The following is a 16,250-nucleotide window of genomic DNA, read 5'->3' as shown; positions in this document are numbered from 1 at the left end:
GATAGGGCTGCAGAGTCACACACTCTTTCCTATGTTTCTGAGTCAACTTTTAAAGTAGTTTGTCCTATGTGTCCCTCTCTAAGCATGGGGTTGGAATCAGATATGGATATACTATTCACTTTTCTAAAGCCACAGCAAACTCTAATAGTCTCATCGTGTTTAAGAACCAGGGCAATGGAGCTATGACCCATCCACTCCCACAACTTAAGCATCTACTGTATTTACTCCTTTACTGCTCACATTTGGGATTCTGGTATTCAGTGGTGTTTTGTGTTTACTTTTTCTCCAGGGAGAATATCAGTATTGTGCTGAATTAAGTTAGTTCTTCCGGGCAGTTCTTAAAAAATGTCCTGATTCCAAAGTACCAGTTCTTTAACTTCAAACACTGGATTACTGATAATGCTATTTTTACTTCAGGATGTTGTGGGGGGTTTCAACTTCTTTAGCAAACATACTCACTACAGAGACCACATTTTCTTTCCAGGACTTCAACACATTTATGCTATATATCTGTTTGAGTTTTCTTTTTCCAATTTGCCTTACTTTACAATTTACTTAATTCACTCACTGTATCTATTCCGAAGGCCCTTGTTACTTAGCAAGAAATGTATTATCAGCTGTGTGCACTAATGCAAGAACTTTGGCCCCTGCCTGAAACTCTCTGTCATGGCCATTTTACTGTATGTTCCCCTGTTTGGCTTCTTGTGCCCTTTCTGTGTGTCCTCTGATAATAGATATTACATCTCTTAAACTTTCTTACAGTTCTGTTTAATACGCAATCACATTCCTAAAGGGAAGCAGCAAGCCTCACAGATATCTTTTGTACAGGCCTTCCAAGATGGATGCATACTGATCAACAGCTTAACTTCAGCTCTCCCAGTGTGAAAACAGAAACTGAGAAAAAGGGGTACTGTTGAAACTGTTTTGGGATAAAAGTAATTTATTGGCTAGCAAATACATTACCTGGATGCCAGCAATGGAGAAATTTGGAAAGCCTGAAAGAAAACCAACCAGAAAAATGAAGAGAAAACACTGCCTAGAAAGGATCCTGCAGCTGTTCAGCAAAAAGCAGTTCAAGCTTCAGCCTTGGTTCAAGAGATGGCTTCCAGTAATTTAGAGGAAAAAGTAAATCAAATGTACTCAGAGGTGATTAAATAAATGAAACATTGAAGAAATATTTCAACTCAAATAAAAGGCTAAAAAAATAGAAGAAACCTTAACTAGCAGTTTGGATGAATTGATCAAACTGCAAAAATCAGAGGCTAAAATGAAGAAAAAGCTATTCAAGTATGAGGCTTCTCAAGGAGAGCTGTTTCAAAAAATACTACAGTTAGAACTCAGAACAGAAACCTGAGAATTTCTGCTATACTAGAGAAACTGGAAGGAACAGATGTATTAATTTTATAAAAACACAAAATAGCAACTGGACTGGTATTCCACAGCTGGATCTGTTAATTGAAAGGACACACCAAGTGCATGTTCCAAATCTATGCAAAAACAGCCAAGACCTAAATTGGTAAATATGTAATCATACCAGAAGAAGGTGTGGATCCTGACAAAAACTCTGTAAGAAGGGCAGAGTACTGAAAATTGTAGAGAGCAAAGTGAAGAAAATGGTTGTTCAGTGTACACCAGGAAGAAAATAAGCAAATTTAATTCAGCAATCAGGGAATGTTGAGAGACAGGCATGAGACTCAAGTTGCTAAAGCCAGCTGTCTTCAGAGTATTTTTTCCTGGAGGTTCAAAGACATTTCTGATGTAGAACAAGCTAAGGAGGAAATAAGTTAATCCAATCAAAGGTTAGTCAGCAAGCAGAAGGGAACTCTGCTTCTTATTTTACTAACAGTAAAATACCTAGAGAGACTTTGCCAGTGAAACATTTTAAAGTGCTTCAAATGAAAATGATTGAGAGAGAGAGAGAAAGACAGAAGCACAGGAGCTGACTAGAGAATCAAGAGTACTTTGGATTTGCGCCAGAGTCTGGTGTTGGAAGATGGAGATGAACAGGAAGAAGACCAGCAACACTGACATTAGTGAATAAAAATGGAAGATTTGAAAGCATCAATCACATTTGTAAAATATGGCTTTACAAGAAAAAAAGTGACTGGAAAAGATTGGACTTTTGTTGACTTTGTTAAAATTTTTGGGTAGACTATAAAGCATATATCCCACTTTAAGTCACCAAATGTTTACAAGGACAAAAGGGGAAATAAAAGTAACTGTAAGAAAAATAATTGTTGTTCTTATTAGCATTTGTATAAAATGTTTCATGATATAAACTGCATGTTATATGTAGTAAAGCAGCTTTGTGCAGTGTGCAGTCAGGGGTATTTTAAATGTGAGGGAATCTTTTAAGTGACTATTGTATGTGTTAAAGATATTAAAGTGATCAAGTGCTATTTTCAGTTATATGAAATATGAGATTTATTTTATTTATTTATCATTTTTGTTGGCCAGATTAGTTCCATTAGGCTAGTGACCTCTTTTCAGGGGAAACCCATGTTGGTATATATACTACTAGGGTAAATTTGGCCAAGTCATTGGGGAACTTTCCCTACTAGTTATTGATGCAAGTGGGACCCATTTTGGAGGAGCACTTCCTGTTTCTGTTCCAGGTACAGAGGTGGCCCAGAGAAACAGAGAGGCAGATAGAGAGAGAAGGAGATGATGGAGTGGAGGCTGGACTCTGCCCTTCTGAGCTGGGAATTTCTGGTTAAAGGCTTATAGTGCCTGCATATTTGAACTGATTCTTACTGAAATTGGTACACCTTGTTTGCTGTAGCATAGACTAGCTCCAGGCCTGCTGAATCTAGCGTTATTTGTATGCTTGTTGTTTGTTTGCTTGTTATTCCCCTGAAATGCTAATTCCACCTAAAACGCGGCTTTTCAGCGCTTCTGTGGATCCCTAGTGATATCTGCATTGCTTACTGTACTTATTTCCTTGTTTCACTTGAAAGAAAGTTACTGTTTGTCGTTTTTGCATTTAAGTTACTTGTAACACATTGCATTTAAGTTACCTGGCACTTGCTCACTAAAGCAATTATATAAGTCAGCACTAAAATATTAAAAGCACTACACCCTCACAAACTCCCCTTGAGTACCTCGTTCCCCATTGGCACTTTTTTCAATTATAAGGGAATTCCCAATACTATTCTAGCATGTCCAAAGGTCAGTTGTCAATCTGGTGAATCTGGGAATCATGAGGCAATGTTACAACTGCCTCATGTACACAGACAACCCTCTCCTCCTCCCAACAAATTCCAACACATGTGAGAGATGCAACCATATAGCCATACTGGAGGCTAAGCTCTCTCAACTCAGTACTGGCGAAACCAGTCAGGAGGAGAAGGAAACCACACTCACTACAATTCCAGTCTCACATAGACCTACCATGACAGCAAACCAAACACATAAACACACAAAAACGTACTCTGAGGCTCTAAATAAAAATCTGCCTAAGCAGCAGAGACCTCCAAAGCAGACACCCAAGCAACTGCTACCCCAAAACAAAATACGTGCAACACATAGCTCACAAAGCCAGTGTGCCGAACAGTCACAGCCCTTAAGGCTAAACAACACACCTGATACACTTGTAATAGGTGACTCTATCGTCAGGCACACTGACGTCCCGCTCACCAGGCTGAACAAGGAGAAGGTCACGGTGAGCTGCCTGTCGGATGCTAGGATCCGCCACATAACACAAGCACTCAGGTCACTCCAAGGCAAGTACAAATATGACTCAGTCATTGTCCATGCTGGTGTGAATGACCTGAGATGTACCTCCCTGGAGTACATGAAAAGAGACATAGAGGAGCTCTCTGAGCATGTAGCCCAGGCCGGTATGACCCTGACCTTGAGTAGCATCTTACCCTCACCAAAAATGATGCCACAATATGAAGACAAGATGATCAATTTCAACAAATGGCTTAAGTATTGGTGTCATTCAAAGGGGATCCAATGCCTGTCAGCCTGGGATAACATGCTCGACAAGCCACGATGCTTCGCTAGGGACAGCTTGCACCTGTCACCCCTGGGCTTTCGGATATTGGCAAAGGCTCTTGCTAACCCCATAGTGCCTTTTTTAGGCAAGGCTCAAAAGACAAACCCACCTCCATAGGTATCACAAGGGATAAGAAACTAAGAGTAATACTACTCAACGCCAGAAGTCTAAACCTCAAGATGCACGCACTCAAAACTCTCCTTAGCATGGAGAACATTGATATCTGTGCAGTAACAGGAACCTCGTTCAAGGCTCCCGAGAGCACCCCAGTACTACCAGGTTATACCTCATACCATGCTTTTCGGCCCCAAAACTTGGACCAAACCACAAAAGGAGGGGGAATATCAATATTCGTCAAAGATACCCACACCTCCAGGTTGGTGGTACAGCACGAAGCATCAGAGACTATCCATGTGCAACTAACAGTGGGTAAAACTGCCTTCCAGTTTATAGCCTGCTACAGACCACCCTCCCAAACCCAGGAATCCCACTCGGCCTTCCTGAGAACACTGGAAAATATTAAGGTCTCTCCAAACACTATTATATTGGGTGACTTCAACTACCCAAACATAGACTGGGAGCATTACTCTAGCTCCAACACCCTAGCCCAAAGGTTCCTAGAATTTATAAACTCAAATGCTATGGAACAACTTGTTACCACTCCCACAAGAGGGGAAAACATACTGGACCTGATCATCACCAACATGGGGACTCTATGCTCCAGACCAGAAGTGTATCCCTCACTGGTAAGATCAGACCATAAACTAATCTCACTGGATATTCACATCCCGACTCCACCCCCTGCCCTAAAAACCACAGTGAAAAACTTCTCTAAAGCAAATTTCACACTCCTCAAAACTGAGGTAGAATCCTTCAAAGCCCCCGGGCCTGTGGAAAATACGGCCCAGACCGCAGAATCCTTTATAAACGCATTCTATGAACACCTTCAGGAATGCATGGATCACGCAATCCCAAATAAAACCAAGACCCAATCCTCCAAAGGCAGACGTCCTGTCTGGTGGACCCCAGCCATAAACAAACTATACAATAGAAGGAGGAAGCTACTACATGATAGAGCAAAATCCCAAAAAGGGAAGGCATCTCTGATCAGTATTAGCAAAAAACTACGGGCACTCATAAAATCGTCTAAGGCCAGCTTAGAGAGAAAAATTGCACAGTACACTAAGGATAATCATAAAGCTTTCTTTAGTTATGTTAGGAACCTGGGTGGGAATTCCCAGATATGCTCAGAATTAGTCCAAAATGACAAAAAAATACACCGAACCCACTGACATTGCCAGCATCCTAGCTGACAGGTTCAGCGCAAACTCCCCCCCCCCCACCAAAAGGCCAAATATCTATCCCAGCAGAGTGCTGCCCCCCTGACATCTCAGATGCTTAGGTAAGAGCTGCCCTCTCCAAAGCAAAAAACACAGCATCAATGGGACCAGATGGTGTCCCAGGCTGCGTCCTACATGAACTCCAAAAAGAGCTAAACCAAACATAAAACTACTGTTCAATCTCAGTCTTACTACAGGATATGTAACCAAAGAGTGGCGTACAGCAACAGTGGTCCCTCTCCAAAAAGGTGGTGCCTCAATGGATCCTGGAAACTATCGCCCCATAAGCCTGACTAGCTTGGTCTGCAAAGCTATGGAAAGGATCATCACGGACCTCATAAATAAAGATATTGGGGACCTACAGACACTGGATTCTACCCAGTTAGGCTTTGTTAAGGGCAGATCCTGCCTCTTAAACCTGGTTGATTTCTTTGAAACAGTCACCAAGGCCATTGACGAGGGGAAGGTGGTCCACACAGCCTACTTGGACCTCGCAAAAGCCTTCGATACAATACCCCACTCGGGCATTATAGATAAGCTCTCCAGCTTAAATATAAACCCCTATGTCACTAGATGGGTTGCAAACTGGCTCAAGGACAGAACCCACATGGTTAGAATTGCTGGAGCCATGCCAGACTCCAAACCAGTTACAAGTGGCGTCCCACAAGGCTCAGTCCTAGGACCTCTCTTGTTCGGTATATATTTCTCGGAGGTACAGGCCAACATGGAAGGACTGTGGCTGACCAAGTTCACAGATGACTGCAAACTGGGCGCCATAATCGACTCTCCAGCCGACACAAGCATCTTCCAAAAGGGCCTCATAGAAACAGACAACTGGTGCCAGAGCCATGGCCTCAAGCTAAACGCCAAAAAGTGTATAGTCATCCCCTTTGGCAAAAACAAACTGCCCACAAATTACCACATAGGTGGTAATCCATTAAGTACAGAAGAAGTAATTAGGGACCTGGAGACCCAAGTTGATAGCAATCTCTCATTTGACAACCACGTGGCCAAAGTGGTTAGAAAAACATTTTATATAGCCCACCTAATCATGAAGGGATTCACATCTAGATCAGGGGAGGTCATCGTGCCTCTTTACTCATCCCTCATCAGGCCCATAATTGAGTACAATGCCCCTTTTGGGATGTACCTTACCAGACACCTGCAGCAACTGGAAAGACCCCAAAAGTACCTCACCAAGAGGATCAAAGGGCTCAAACAGATGCCATATGCTGCCCGGTTAAAGAAACTCCAGCTCTACTCAGTGGCATACCGCCTGCTCAGAGGCGATCTGTGCCTGACATATAAAGCCATGTCCAACCCGGAATTAACGGACATGCTGCACCTCAGAAAATCCATATCCCATCGAGCTACGCGCTCGAGAGACTTGAACCTCAGCACTGAAATAATTAGGACATGCTGGAGGGACAGATTCATAACCCAGAGGCTCCATTCACTCTGGAATAAAATCCCAGTCCAGGTTAGGCAGAGTCCCACATTGACTCTCTTCAAGAGGAATCTTGATGAGTGGATGGGAGATCGTAGGTTTACCCCGGGTATCACTTCTGTGTCACTGTTAGACAGAGGCACAGTATACTAACCTCGAAAAAGGGCATAGCAAAATAAATTTAAAATGGGTGGCGAAAGCCAAACACACTCTGGCTAGGCTTATAAATGCCCTAGGGCAGATAGCCTAGTATGAACCTATGAACCTATGGTGAAAGAAATAGAGCAGAAAGCAAATATCGAGACCAGAGAATGTGTGCAGAATTCTGAGGAAATGTTTCAAAGAAATCTGTTTGATGGAGACGAGTCAGCAAATGATGGATGTATCATTACAACCCTCTAGTCGTGAGGTTTGCAGGATGATTTACTTAAAGAAATGGTGGTGCACAATTTGACAGAAAATTAAGGAGATGTTTCTTGGGGGGCATTATGGAGAAAATACAAAAGGAGGATGCAGAGGCAATCCTGAAGAATAGTGGTGAAATGGAAAAGAAAACATGCAGAGAAAGTAAAAGAGGACAAATGTGGAGTAGCAGAAAAGAAGGCAGAAGAAAATGAAAAATGGAAGTAAGTGGCAAGGATTCAAAGTAAAGAAGACAAAGAAATGGACAGATATGAAGTGTGGGGAAAATTAATAGCTCCTTTGGGTGTAAAAGCACATGAATTAAGAGCATTTGTTCTTATTAACAAAGATGTTGTGACATTATATTTTAGACTGTTTTTTCAATGGAAAATTTTTTTAGAGAATATGAAAAAAAGGCTGTAACACATGGAATCTATAAGTGATAAAAGCATTTAACAGGAACGCAAAACAGAAAAAAATTCATGTATGATTTTGAAGAGAGGTAGAAAGAGACACCTTGAAAGGACATATGAAAACTTTTTGTATAGAAGTACTGGACATTGCGAAAGTTTATGACAATAGGGGTTTATGGACTGGTGGCTGGGATTGTAATATTGTATTAAAAATAGAAAGATAAAAAAATATATATGTGTACCAAGCATGATAAATATGGAGGGGAATGGGGTGTCGTAAAATACTGGGGACAACTCAAAACATTTTTTTGTGGAAAAGAAGGACATTTGATAAGTAACTGTGACAAAAGAAAAGGTTATATTTGTGGGGAATTGGTCATGATGCAAACATTTTAATTGCTAATGTTATAAATGTAACAAAATTGGACATTTATGGATGGATTGCAAAAATGTAAATTACAGTAAGGAAAAATAAAAAGAAAGAGAAGAAAATGATCGAAGAGAATACATTTTAGAAGTAGTAGAAGTGGAAGAAAAAATAGATGAGAAAAAAATAATAAAGAGGGCGTAGAAGAAGGTTCTGAAATAAGTGATGAAGAAGACATACATTGGGAGGTAGTAAATGAAAAAAAAAAAGAATTCTATTGGTAAAACTGTAAAAAAATGAAAGTAATAAGTATAAATTAAAAAAGAAAGGAAATGGATGAAAAAGAATATATACAGCTAATAACTGAGGGATGGTATAATGGTTAACGGGTTTGACTTATAGACATAAGGTACAGTGTTTGATTCTCACCTTTGGGAAGGAAATTGGCTCGGCTTAGAATGGCCTATTAAGAAAGCCTAGTAATTAACCATGAACTTACGAAACCAAGAATCAAAGGGGAAATTAACAATTTAGAGTGCTTTCTGTAAATGTGAATAGTATTAAGAATATAGTAAGATGAACAGGAATTTTGGAGTGGTGTAATACATGTGATATAGATGTAATTACATTAGAAGACACAAGATTTCTAACAAATGAAGAAAGATTACAATCAGAGAAACTATGGGGAGGAAAAATAATCTGGCATTTGGGAAATTACTGATGTTCTGGAACAATCATATTCTGTAGAAATACAGTAAAGATATTAGATGTAACTTTAGCAAAAGTAGGACGATTAACCACTGTAGATTTAAAATGGAAAGAACTAGTACATAGAATTATTTATATTATATGCTTATACTAATTGTAATGAATGGGAAAGTGTATGCTTATACTAATTGTAAAGAAAGGGAAAGCTTATTTCATCCGATTTTAGACTATGTAGTGATACATATGAATATTATAGTAACAGAAAACTAATTGTGATTTAAGAGGCAAGCATAAAAAGAAAGGATATAAGAAAAATGCTAGAAGTTGTAAGATGTGTTAAGTTAAAACTCTGGGACAAAATTCATGGACATAGAAAAGGGGTATGTATAGAACTGAAATAGATTATTTTACAATATCAGAAAGTTTCGTTATAGGAGAAGGGGTGGTAGCTGAAAAACAGATTTTCTGATCATCTTCCAGTATAGCTAGAGATAAAGGAAAACAAGGAATATATAAAAATAGGCAAAGGAATACAAAGGATAAATGAGAAAGCATGGAATGAAGAAGGTAATAGATTAGTAATACAGTTATGGAAAGACTATATTACTGTAAGAACATTTTATAAATATTGGTCTGAATGGTGGATGATATCTACAGAAAAATATAAAAATATGTTTCTTACAGTGGTAACATGATGTGAGAAAAATAGAGAAAGAAAAATATAAAAGAACATATAACAATGCATTGGAAGATGTAGAACATAATGATAGAAAGTACTTTGACAAAGAAAAAAAATTATATGAAAGAACTCCAGAAAAAATACAAGAATTGTTATCTAAACAATTCTTATTACAAGGAAAAAAGAGAAGTATTGAGTTATTTAAGCAGATTAGTAAAGGAAGATGGTAGTATAATGAGAAAATAAAAAATGTAAAATCCCAGTTTGGGTTTGTAAAAGGCAGATCATGTCTCCCAAACCTGACAGACTTCTTTGAAGTGGTCACCAAACCCATAGCTGAGGGAAGGTGGTACACACAGCCTACCTAGATCTCACCAAGGCTTTCAACACCACCCCCCACACTGGAATTATAGACAAACTCACTAAACTAGGTATAAATCCCTATATCACAAGATGGGTTGCCAAATGGCTCACTAACAGAACCCACACTGTGAAAGTAGCAGACTCTAAATCCAACTTCAGACCAGTGACAAGTGGAGTACCACAATGTTCAGTCCTAGGTCCTCACCTGTTTGGTATCTACTTCTCTGAAGTACAGGCTAACACAGAAGGTCTTTGGCTAATAAAGTTCACAGATGACTACAAACTAGGAGCCATAATCAAAACTCCTAACGATGTGGACATCCCACAAAATGGCTTCACTGAGACAAATGCCTGGTGTCAAAGCCATGGCCTCAAGCTCAATGCCAAAAGTGCATTGTCATCCCTTTTGGTAAAATCTCTGTATCCATGAACTACCACATAGGCGGTAGTCTACTTAACACCGAAAGTGTGATGAGAGACCTTGGGACACAGGTGGATAGTAGTCTCTCCTTTGATAATCACATCGCCACAGTAATCAGGAAATCCTTCTATGTGGCACACCTCATCACAAAAGGTTTCTCATCCAGGAGAAAAGAGGTCATTGTTCCCCTCTACTCATCACTCATTAGACCCATTATAGAGTACAACGCCCCTTTTGTTATGTACCTCACAAGACATCTACAACAACTGGAAAGGCCACAGAAATACCTCACAAAGAGGATTACTGGCCTCAAACAGATGGCCTACGCAGACCATCTTAAAAAACTCCAGCTTTACTCTGTCACATATCGCCTACTCAGAGGCGATCTCTGCCTAACATACAAAGCTATGTCAAACCCAGAGCTGTTGGACATGCTCCACGTAAAGAAATCCCAATCCCTCCAAGCTACATGCTCTAGGGACCTAAATCTTGTCACCACAATAAACAGAACATGCTGGAGGGATAGATTCCTGTCCCAAAGACTTCCCATACTCTGGAACAAACTACCTATCTTTATCAAACAAAGCTCCTCATTAGCACTCTTCAAGAAAAATCTTGATGATTGGATGGGAGATAGGAAATTCACCCGAGGGATCACTTCTGTGGCTCTGCTTGACAGGGGCACAGAAAAATAATTTTCTTGAGTGGCAAAAACCAGGGTACCATTTGGCTAGGCTTATATAGGTCCTAGGGCCAATAGCCTAGTACCTACCTATGAACCTATGAGAAATAGAAAGAACTCATGAAAAGATTATGAATAGTGTAGTACAATACATACAACAAATGCTTAAAGAAAAAAGAAGGTAGTAAAAAACATGGAAAGTAAAACTGTTAACTGAAAAAGAGAATAAAGAGTTGGAAAAGGATATTTCTTAAAATGAGTTAGACAAAGTATTAGGACAACTAAATATAGATTTGGCTGTAGGACCCAATGTAATAGAGTATAAAATGTATAAACATTAAAGGAGCGAAAAAATATTTAATAGTTTGAATGAATGGTTAAATGATGTTTTTATGTATAAATAATTATGTAGTGGAATACTTAAATTCATATGGAACAAGGAAAATAAACAACAAAAACTAGAAATCAGTAGTATTGACTAATAATAATTATAAGGTCTTTATGAAAATAATACAAAAGAGATTTGAAACTAAAATGGAAAATAATATGGAATATAGTATATATAGTATAAAGGATAAGGATTGCCAAGAATTATTAATGATAGAGAAATTTTGGACGATATTCTGAATAGAAAAGAAGTAGCAAAGACTGTATTAAGACATTTGACACAACTGGACCTGAAATCTTATGGGTAATAATGAAAGGATATAATATAAGCGAGAAAGTTAGGAAATTGTGTATGTCAGTCTATATTAATAATAGGTTTACATTGAAAACCTTGAAACTGCATTGATCACCTGGCATGTGGTCGAATGGCAGTTTTCAAGTTGGCAGAATGTCAAACCAAAATGTATCAACTACACTACAGCAAATGGGTAGTGTAGTTCAAGTATTCGGGTACAACATTGTGCAGGGAGATAGCGATTCTGTGAGGAACAGGGAATTAGCCCATTTCCTCACTGTAGTGTGATCTCGAAGTTGGTATATTTAATGTTCAGGAGGTGTGGGGGTGCAGGGAGGTGTAGCTCCCCCCCCCGTAAAATAGTAGAATTAATGTACTGTTGACTGTAGAGTGTAGGTTAATGTGCATAGCAGAAGGTGAGTGATGTTACCTCCTGCTATGTCAAATACATCGAGCTACGGATGTCAATGTATTCATTTTTGCTTTGGTTGCTGTTTCAAAATTCTGAATTCAGCATTTTGGGTCAGCCTTCTAAATGGTCTACTGAAGCTGATTCAGAATTTCAATAGTAAACCATAATAATAAAGTGAAAATACTTGTACATGGCTGGTTAAGCCAAGAGGTACATACGAAGAGTGGTGTAAGACAGGGCTATCCAATGAGCTGTATAATCTTTGCAATAGTTATGAATGTGATACCATGTGAAATAAATTACAAAATGAAGGAGGTGGGTATATCACATCTGCAGGTTTAAGAAATCCATTTCTATTAACTTATGCAGATGACATAACAATTGCAGAAAGAGAAAAATTTGGATAAAGGAAGTAATAATTTGCATAAATGAGTGTCTAGAGGTAATAGGGATGGCTTTAAATAAAGAAAAAAGTAAAGGTTTAGGTGATGTAGTAAAGAAGGGGGTATGTATTTTACAGTGAATGAAATGTCTGTGTTAGGTGAAAAATTTAGGAATAAAGATGCAAGTAGAATTAAATTGGAAAAAAATGGAAGAAATAAAACAAATATATCTTTTCTGGAGAATATATAAATTATCGTTCATAAAAAAGGTTTATTTGATAACTTCAGTACTGATGGGAAAATAGCATACTTAGCAAGTGCATTTATGTTGCCAACAGATTTTGAAAATGAATTATTGCAGATATTTTTTTATTTATATAAGGTTCTAGATTCAACCCAAAGAAAGATAATTTTTGTATGTAAATAAAGAAGAAAGAGGTTTTGGGTTAATTAACCCAGTGGTATATGCTGCTTCATTAAATTAGTACAAAGTGTTAAAGTTTATAAATGAAAAAGATGACATATTAGAAGTAAAACTATATAGGTATGATAAATTTTGGGATATGGTAAAAAGAGAAAAAGAAAAAATATATATAAATTAAGAAATAAAATGTTACCAAGAAAAATATGTTTGTGGAAAATAAAAATTGATGATATAGAAAAAGAAAAGTATGGTGTAAAAATGTGATGAGAAAATATTACTATGTAAAACCATGGGAAAATCTAATAGATGAAAAAATTAAAGCTATAAAAGTAAGAGGCAAATGATGTAATCATAAATAGAATGTCAATATTTTTTGGGGGGAACTGGTAATAGATAAATTGCCAGAAAAAGGAAATTTGTCATATAAGAAGAAACATGATAGAATATTTTACATTTTTGAAATGTAAAAGAGTAAAAAAGTTATTTTGAAAACTTTGCAATTTTTTTTCAAAGATATAAACAAAGTGGATAAAACAAACATGGATATGATTAAATATGGATATTATAAGAATAGAAGTAAAGAATATGTTGAATGAGTAGTTAAAATTTCATTTTATGCTATGGGTTGTATGGACTGAAAGAAAAAATGAAATTATGCTTAATGGTAAATGGATTTTAACAATAATATTAAGTAGGGATGAAAATTTAATATGATTGTGTAAACAGATTTGTATAACTATATATTTGCACACTGGTAAATATTATATACATGTAAATATTTTGTAAATAAGAGTTATTTGTGTATATAAATAAAAGACACCTACTCTTTTTAATAGTTTTTGTGGGATATTTTACAGCCACCTGAGCTATCACCAACTCAAGCAGATGGGGCTTCTGTTTAGCATTTCATCTGAAGGACAACACACTCAGGAGTGCACACACCCTTTATGCTGCACTACAGTGTCAACTATAGATCGGTTTGCTGTGGGAATAGACTGACAGCCATCTGCACCAAAAGTGAGTGTGCTACTTGTTGCACCACTGACACTGATAAAACAGTGTAACAAGAGAAGAAAGGCTGAAAGAAAGCAAGTTTATTGCTAATGTGCTATGATCTTGCACTGCTGGGCTTGTGGAGGGTTGTAAAAGTGCCTTGATTATATTATATTTAGAATTAAGACATTTCCCATATTTTTAAAGGGTGAATGCATAGATTAATTACCTTAGTTTAAATTTTAAACAAGTGTTTTATAAGAAAGTAGACTTAAAAATAAGACAAAATGATGAAAGCCATGAAAAATGCTACGTTTCTTACATCTGCAAAGATATTAGCTTGCTTTTTTCCAACAGCAAATGTTCGGTGGGAGTCAGGAAGTATATAGCTGAAGAGTTATACATTCTGTTCCAAGTGAAATTTACAAAGATTCATTGGTGAATACTTTTACATGAAGACAAGCTATATGCAGGTGCAAGCAAATAATCTTGAGAGTCCTGAGCATTCTTTGCTAAGGGAAATGAAAAATTTATAGGTACAATAGCAAGAGTTCAGTGAAAAAGAAAGTATGAAATTATGGGAAATGAATAATAGATAGCAGCATCCCTAGCACCTTTAATGCTTTAGTGCATTTAATATAACAGTGTACAATTTACTTTTATTTAAGAGAGCCAAAAACAGTTTTTCACATCTAGGAGGGGAAAGAGATGAGAAAAAAGAGACAGCAATCAGTTTAAATGAGAATAATGACTGTAGCATGCACTTTAGCAAAGGTTGCATTAATTTTAGGTTAGTTAATGCCTGTGTGTACAGCTGTCAATTTGTGGAATCTGTTCCTAACTGAATTAATAAATTCTGTACTTGAAAATGTACATAGTTTTATGTGTTTGTAATAATTTGATAGTAAATGAGGGTATTTTTAAAATGTTTTTTTTTTTTTGGAATGAAAACCCCAAACAAAAAATTAAAAAGTCTTGAAAATGTGACATAGGTTCAAATGGAGATGAGAAGAAACAACTGTATAATATATCAGCCTGCCAAATATTAGTGTGTTCATGTAACACAAAAAGTGGAACTACATATTCAAAAAAAACTGTCATGTATAATTGGTGGGAACAGAACTTTTTATCATAATGGCTATGCTGTTCATATTATCTTGAAACACAAATGGCTTAACATGCATAGACAAAAAGGAAATATTTTAATTTATAGTAAGAAATACAGAGAACAAACAGCAGTTCTACTGGAGATACATTTGGAGAGGTGAGCATGTGAATTTGACAAAAAAAGGATTTCAGGATGGATATTAAGCAGAATATCAGGGACAAAGGAAAGGGGGTACTAATATAGATTGCTATAGGGGCATCGGTAGTATTAGAAGAGGAAAGAAAATCAGTAATGATAGATTTGTGATAGTAAGGAGCTATTGGTAAGGGAGGAGGATTACTCTAGTGTGTACTTATATTATATCAAAAACTGCTGTTCTGAAGCAAATAATTAAGGAGTATTACTGATAGGTGGGAAAAGGAATTTGATTTGCAATAATGAGTATGTATCAGGGGTAGATTTCTGAAGAAAATTTTGAAAATATTTGATATGAAGTATGTGAATTCAGTAATAATAACTTGGACAGAATTTACATATTATTCTCCAAGGTACAATAACTTGGCAAGACTATGTATATATATATATATATATATATATATATATATATATATATATATATATATATATGTGTGTGTATGGGTCTACTCTGTATTAGTGAAATGCCACTAACCCGAAAATCACATCTATGACACAACTTTATAGAAAACTTTATTTTAATGAAAACACAGATCACTGGAGTTTTACTTCAGGAAAATAACCACTTAGCCACCACCACAAAAAAAAAAAAAAAAAATTAACAGAAGCAAATCAAACCCACCCAAATTGGGGGCTGTGCCATCCACACCCCTCTAACTACATATACCAACTCTGAGATCGCACTATAGTGGGGAAAATGGCAATGTTCAGCATGGTGGCCAAGTGGTTAGTTTCCCAGGGTAAAACTCTGGTGATATGGGTTTTCGTTAAAATAAAGTTTTTGGCAAAGTCATCTCATTGATGTGACTTTCGGGTAAGTAAAATTATGATAATAACAGGTAGACCCATATCTTCTATTTCACAGGAACACTTGCATTTAATTGAATGCTTCAACATACATCCAATAGCTATTTCAGAACATGCACCAATAAAAACTAAGATAAAACTACAGGATTGTGAAGTAAAAATGAGATACTGGCACTTTCCCACCTACTTGTTAAAAAGAGAAGAATTTAAGAAATAGGTAGTAGAAATTTTTCAAAAGTTATTAGGAAAGATAGAAATATCTTCAGAAGTTATAGCTTGCGTGTGGGATAAAATGAAAATGGAAATTAAAAACAGTAGAAATAAAAGAAAAAAAGAGATGGCTAAGAAGTAATAGGAATTGCTTAGAGGGGCCAACAAAGATTAAAGTACTGTAGAATAATAGAAATCTCACAGAACAAAATGC

This window comes from Protopterus annectens, chromosome 1.part2, assembly GCF_019279795.1.
Source record: "Protopterus annectens isolate FY-2018-M chromosome 1.part2, PAN1.0, whole genome shotgun sequence".
NCBI classification, from domain to species: Eukaryota; Metazoa; Chordata; order Ceratodontiformes; family Protopteridae; genus Protopterus; species Protopterus annectens.
This window is presented reverse-complemented; position numbering follows the sequence as displayed.